This window comes from Zalophus californianus, chromosome 12, assembly GCF_009762305.2.
Source record: "Zalophus californianus isolate mZalCal1 chromosome 12, mZalCal1.pri.v2, whole genome shotgun sequence".
NCBI classification, from domain to species: Eukaryota; Metazoa; Chordata; class Mammalia; order Carnivora; family Otariidae; genus Zalophus; species Zalophus californianus.
The window spans coordinates 94505872-94513029 of record NC_045606.1 but is presented as its reverse complement, the minus strand read 5'-3'; the positions used below and the strand labels follow the sequence as shown (position 1 = coordinate 94513029).

Below are 7158 nucleotides of genomic sequence, written 5' to 3'. Positions count from 1 at the left end.
ACCCTGAATCAACCCTTTCACCTCTGATTCCAGGACTTCAAGTGTTTTAGACTGTAGAACTTCCGGATGCTATGTCACAGACATCTGTAAGGTAAGAAATATGCTGCTCTTCAAGTGGCAGTGATGGTGAATAAAGCAGAATAGGCCCATGGGTTGAATTTCTCATTTTTGCTCAGGCATTTATGACACCCACAGGATGTGATACACATCAATATGGGGCTGCACAGGGAGAGATCACATTCAGGGAAGTGGTAGTGGAGGAGTAACAGCCTCCCGAGGACTGCCCTCCCCTATTAACCCCCCAGAAGACGTGGAGGACTGAGGGCTGAACCTCTAACTCGTCCTCTGGTATTAGAGACCCAGGTTAGATCTTTTCTGCAAGGAAAGGGACATCCCCCTGCCTCTTACTCATCGCTGGTAGTCAACACTGATCATGGAAATTTACTCTTTAACACATTTCTTAATTTACCATTTATTAAATACTTTCTCATATTTGCATACCTAAGCAATAGGCTTTGGATCCTGTGTCTAGAAATTGATATGGCACTGTGAGAATTTTGAAGATTCCCTATATTTGGCATTGTGGTTACTCTAAACAAATAGGTATTGGAGTTAGAAAATTCTGGATTCAAATCCCAGATGTACATTTATGAAGGGTATGACTTACGATTGAGATCTTTAAATAGCCCGAGCCTCAGTTTTTATCACCTGTGATGTGGAGATGGTCACCATCTCACAGCCTTGTCATGGCCCAGAAACCAGTGCATGGTAGCACTCAGTGAGTGAGATCTCCCCATTCACCACTCCATATCCAGAAGGCTGTATCAAAAATGTTTTGACAACTGAAAGTTCTTTTCTAATTTTCTGTTGAACTAACTAGGCAGCTAGACCTGATCTGAACTTACCAATGTGAGGCTATTTATAGCCTCTATCTGTTCCATTAGGTGTGAATATTCATGTATTTTGCTGGAGAAATAGTACTGTATTTGATTAGAGGGTGCTGCCCACACCCTCTGGGACTGGATTCTGAAACACATCTGGTTTCATCTTACCTTTCTGATAAGAAATTGTCAGGTCATGATTGCCTCATTACCTTGCTAAAGCCCACAATGCGCACAGACAAATATTCATTTAAAGAAAATGTGTTTCCATTGGGCAAACTTCTTTTTCTGGGGACTAGGAATGAAAACTTAATAGATGTACTCATTTATTTGTTTAATTAAAATTTAGTAAGTACTTACATTGTGTAAGATGTTGCTAGGTATTGTGAGGCTATAACAACGAAAAGAGCCCTGCCACTAAGAAACAAGTGTTTGGAATAAGGCTGGCACAAGGATAACTAAAATGCAAGGCAGACATGCTAATTTCCCCAGTTGGGAATTCCAGGAAGAATGAGTTCACATCTGAATGGGGGATGAAGCTTCATAAAGGAGGGACATTTTAGACAGTCCCTGAAGGGGGTAGGCAAGAATTTGTCAAGTGAAGAAGGCAGGACAGGGTATTCCAAGCATAGAGAACAATAAAGAAAAGTTTGTCAAAGCAGGGTGGAATTAACATTTGGAGAATAGCAAGTGGTCCAGTCTGGTGATAGCATGAAGTGTGTGGCAAGAAAGAAGTGAGGGTAAGGCTGGAGGGGTAGGTGGGTAAAGCTGTGCAAGGCTGGGATTTCCAGGCTGGGTATGTTCTTGACTTAGCAGACAAGAGAAGGAAGAGATGTTGTTGGTGTTTTAAAAAGTTTTTTTTTTTTTTTTCTGGTCATTGAAGAAATACACATTTAAAGGAAAAGAATTTGGAAAACAAACAGATAAAGATTGATATTAATATAGATATACATTGAACTGCCTATAATCCACATTTAAGATAGCCACTGTTAATAATTGAAAATACATCCTGGTAGCCTTTTTCTATATGGAGGTAGGTGGCTAGCTAGTTTGATTAATTGATTTTGAGAGTAATGCATAAATGACATTACATTACCTCAGATTATTAAAAAAAATCTTGTGTAATAACACTTTAAAAACATAAATATAACAGTAGTGTGTGTGTAGGTGGGATACAGAGAAAGCTACAAATATGAAAGCAATTGAGAATGCTGTTGCAGGGGTGCCTGGGTGGCTCAGGTGGTTAAGCATCCGACCCTTGATTTCAGCTCAGGCCGTGATCTCAGGATTGTGAGACTGAGCTCTGTATCTGGCTCTGCGTTGGGTGTGGAGCTTGCTTAATATGGTCTCTCTCCCTGTCCCTCTGCCCCTCCCCACCAAAGAAAAGAATGTTGTTGCAATGATTAAGAGAAGACAAATTCTTGAACTTGGGGGCTATGGAAAAAAGAAAGGTGTGTGGTTTAAAAAATATTTCTAAGGATGGTGGTTCAACTGTTTTAGAAGAAGGAAGGGAAAACCCAAAAAACTATTGATCCCTTCCAGGTGACAAGCCTGGATGACTGGGGAGTTGGGGAACCATGAACATGATGTTGGCTTTGGGGGAGGAGGGGAGGATTATGTGCATATTTTTACACATGGTGAGTACATTGTGGTGGTCAGCAGGCAATCAGAGACGGGGGTTGAGGACAAGAATGCAGATTTGAGATTCATTTACATTTTCAAGATTGCTCAAGAAGCAAGATTTCTAAAGGAGAGAATAGATAAAAGAAGAACAGGAAATGTGGTGACATCCATATTTAGGAAGACCAGGAGTCAGACAAGGAAAAGTCAGAACTGTTGGAGAACTTGGAGGTCCTTGTAGTCAAGGGTGGAAACAATTTCAAAAATGGGTTATCTGTAGCCTAAAATGTTACAGAGACCACAAGGAAGATGATGTTGAGCACAAAAGATGAAGAGAAGTAATGTATGAGGTACCTAGCACAATCCTGGGCACATGGAAAGAACTCAGCTAATAGCAAGTATTATTATGATGGAATGATCATTAAATATGGGAGTTAGGAAGTATTTTTCAGACCCACCAAATCTCTTATACAGAGTTGGAGCTTAACAAATGCATTGAATGGAATGATGAGCGATGGAATACGATAGAGGAAGAGTTTAGGAGTGTTGATAATGTGGAGGTGTCCAACTCCTAGATTCTGGGATTTACCATGCATACAGGTTAGTATGCCTGGGGAGCCAGGCCAGCCATCACGGAGTGTAGTCAAGACAGGGGTTGATGGAAACTTCCCACTAAGATTTCCTGGCTTCTCACAGGTAGTACAGAGAACTGGCATCAAGTGCAATGAGTAACTTCAGTGTCGTCAGGGAATTTGTGCTGCTGGGATTTTCACATCTCCATGAATTCCAGATCCTCCTGTTTGCATTCATCCTATTGATATATGTGCTGACAGTACTGGGGAACCTGGCCATTATCATCCTCACATGACTTGATTCCCGCCTCCACTCACCCCTGTACTTCTTCCTCTGCAACTTCTCCTTCATGGAGATGCTGGTCACTTCCACTGTTGTTCCTAGGATGCTGGCAGACCTGCTATGCACTCATAAGACCATTTTTCCGTCTGAGTGCCTCACCCAGTCTTTCTTTTACTTCTCTTTGGGTTCCACCAACTTCCTGATTCTCACAGTCATGGCCTTCAATCGCTACGTGGCCATCTGCCGCCTTCTGCACTACCCAACCATCTTGAATGGTCCAGTGTGTGTGAAGCTGGTGGTGGTCTGCTGGGTGGTTGGCTTCCTCTCCATCATCTCCCCCACCCTGCAGAAAACACGGCTACGGTTCTGCGGCCCTAACGTCATCAGCCACTACTTTTGTGACTCTGCCCCACTTCTCAAGCTTTCCTGCTCCGATACCTGCCGCATTGAATGCATGGACTTCTTCTCGTCCTTACTGTTTGTGCTGGCCACCATGCTGCTCATCATAGTGTCCTACGTCCTCATTGTGCCTGCAGTGCTGCACATCCCCTCCTTCTCTGGGCGCCAGAAGGCCTTCTCCACCTGTGCCTCCCACCTCACTGTGGTGGTTCTGGGCTATGGCAGTGACATCTTCATCTATTTGAGGCCAGGCAAGGGCCACTCCACACACCTCAACAAGGTGGTGGCTCTGATGACTACAGTAGTGACCCCTTTCCTCAATCTCTTCATCTTCACCCTCCGGAATGAGAAGGTCAAGGAGGTCATTGAAGATATGACCAAAAGGCTCCTCTTCAGAGATGCAGCAGTCCACAGATGAGAAGGCCCAAGAGCACCTATTAAGCCACTGGAGTAAGGACCCTCCACTGCCCACAATGGAGCTCCTCAGTCTCCTTTTTCCCAGTCTCTCTTGCTCCCTCACCCCCACAGAAGTCTGCTCACTCACTACAGAGAGCTAACGAGCTCACACCATCTGAATGTCTCAAAGGCAAGTATCTGTGAGCCTGAGACAGACAAGGAATAGGTGATTTTGAGGGAGCCTTGGAGTGAAAACAGTATGATAATATCAACAAAGATATTATCCAAATAAAATTCTCAGTCCAGGATTTGATACATAGTAAAAACTCTGTAAATGTAACTCTTATTATAAAAATGTGTTATTAAAATCTCTCCTTCCCAGTCTGGCCGTATGGTTTTGTTTACATTCCTTTTTCATTTCTTTGCAACTTTTTTGGGGGGTGTATTTCTTTCTCATGAACTGGCTTCAGAATCTAGGAGAGGGTTCTGAAAGTGGGAGTTTCTCTGAGAAGAGCAGAGAGGGTTGGCATCACCCAAATAGAAGAAACTTTGTGCCTCCCACTGGGACCACTTCTCTGGGATTGCTCCTAAAGTAGTAGCACTACTTACACCCAGGCTGCCCACTGCTCCTGTCCCTCCAAATCTCTTGCTTTTAAACAGAAATGACTCTCTGGGGGCCACTTTCTCGGCTGCTTACACAGATAGGTCATGAGAGCCCCAGGCCTAAACTTTATCCTTCCTGTGCACTCAAGAAAGAAGGGAAAGCTAGATCATTGTTCCCAGACTGGCTACCTTCCCCTTTACAAGTGCTAGTACCTCTCTTCTCCTATAGAATCTTCGGTCCATCTCCCAGAGGAAGGGCCCTCTGAGGTTGGCTTTCCTGGAAGCAGCCTGGACAGGAGGTTACCGGGGGCCCTGGTGGTAAAGCAAAGATGGTGGAAGCCAGCTGAGAAAGGAAGAAATGGAGTGCGACTGGAGTTGTGGAGGGAAGACTTTCCCTGGCAATCTGGGAATGGTTTAGGAAGTTAGGGCGAGACTGGGGGAGTGGGAGTAGCTCCAGTGTCTGATTTCTTGTACCAGCTGGAATCTGGACTGGGCTGGGATTTGTAGAACAGAACAAAGAGAAAATGCAAACTTCTTCCTTCTTCTGAAGCTAGCTCTGCCCACAGGATATCTAGAGGAGAGGTCTCGGTCCTTATGTGCAGTGTGCATAGGCTGGTGTAGGGGCCACCCCATAAAGCCACAGCTGTGAAGTAAAGGGTGGGGCAGAGGGAACATCCGGGGTGCGCCACCCAGAGGCATGCATCTCTGGTTATGACCAGGGAGTTTGACCTCCAATAAGGCTTTTTTTTTTTTTTTTTTTTTTTAAACTGCCACTGGACACAATCTCATTTGTGGGCCTCTCCAAAAGCAGGGGAGATACTTTTGATTCTGCCTTAAGGCCAGCAGGAAAAACAGCTTTTCAACCCGAGAACTTTTTCTCCTCCACCTCTCAAGGGACTAATTACTTAGTCTCCTCGAAAACTTTGTGAGAAACTGAAGAACTAAATGGGAAGCAATTATCTCCTTCTGATATGCAAACACTTTCCTCCAGCTTCTCCTCCTAAAATAATCAGCACACAAATCCACTCAGATGTTCCTCCTGAGAGACTCCTTCCTGCTGCTACTCTCTCATTTCTGCAAATTCCCTTAAAAAATTAAACATAATCAACAGTCGACAGCCATCTACTGCCTCTTTTTCATTGTGTTGTCTTAGCAGTGAGATCTCTGGTCTGATTGGGAAGGCATAGATGGCCTCTGTCCTCCACAGTAATCACCCCATCACACAGCATCACTCAGGCATGACATTCCCGACAAACTTGCCTGTGGTCCCCAGCTCCTCCTTGGCACAGCTTTGGCATCTCCGCTAATAAAGAATGCAGAATCTCGGGCCCCACCCTGGACCTGCTGCATCAGAATCTGCATTTTCATGATGATTCACATGCACATTAATTTTTGAGGAGCACTGATTCAGACAGTCTGCTGGTGGAAGTTTCAATCAGGAAATTGTGTAAGAAAGTCCTTGCCTCAGTGTCAGCACTGTGAAGGGCACTGGAGGAGCCCCCCTTCCTTGAAGATTTTCAACCCAGGACCTATTTTTGGAGACAGTAACCAGGATTTAGGCCCCAAGATTTTCATCCTAGTCTGCCTTTAAGCCTCCGGAGAGACTTAGGCCAATGGTCTGGCCTCTGATTTGCTATGAGAATCCTGTGGGGACATGACCTGGAGATGTTTTGGTTCCGTACATTTGTCTTAATGTGACAGGGACCCTGGGTGTGCACAAGGTCAGATGAGGCTCCTGGATAGACATAACCCAGGAAATACTGACGGCAAACTTCCATCTTGCTGGAAGGAATCTGAGGACACTCGTTCTAAGTCAAAGTGGGTGTAGTTAAGTCCCCCCAGGTGTAGAGTCATGATGTGACTAAATCATTGCCTCTTGGAGTTGCAAGGGAGTGCGTGGGCCACCCAGGCACACCTCCTCTGGGTGCAGGCATCCCCTCTGCAGCGAGCGCACTTCTCAGGTTGGCAGGGAGGGCCTGCTGGAACCAAGTTTAGGGATGGTGTACTCTCAGCTGTGAGGCAACCCCTTTCTTTGCTGCAGTGGTCTCAATTTTAAGCTGAAACCCTATGTCCAGCTTAACATTTGCTTTTAACATTTGCCAGCTACCCAAATTCTGCAATTCTGAGTTAACAGGCAGACCAGCAAATAAGGGAAGATGGTGGCATATTCCCCCTAGAAAATATTCTAGTGAGATGTCACCATGGAACTATTTCTAGACCTCTCACCATCCACATTGCTTCCTCTGGTCCCTGTTGTTATGTGGGTCTTAGAACTGGTTGTGGTACTAGTTTCGACAACTAACTGGGGTAGAGTGCAGTGGCATTAAGTTCTTCTCATGCTTTGTTGGCTCCACTTCTGTTACTATCGACAAGGATGGCATGCTGTGTTTAAGGTTATGGTGTT

General features: G+C 44.9%; 1 pseudogene; it reads left to right on the top strand.

Annotated features, from left to right (window-relative positions):
* Window positions 1–3225: 3225 nt before the first annotated feature.
* LOC113911244 lies at window positions 3226–4173 on the top strand (annotated as a pseudogene).
* The last annotated feature ends 2985 nt before the right edge of the window (window positions 4174–7158 follow it).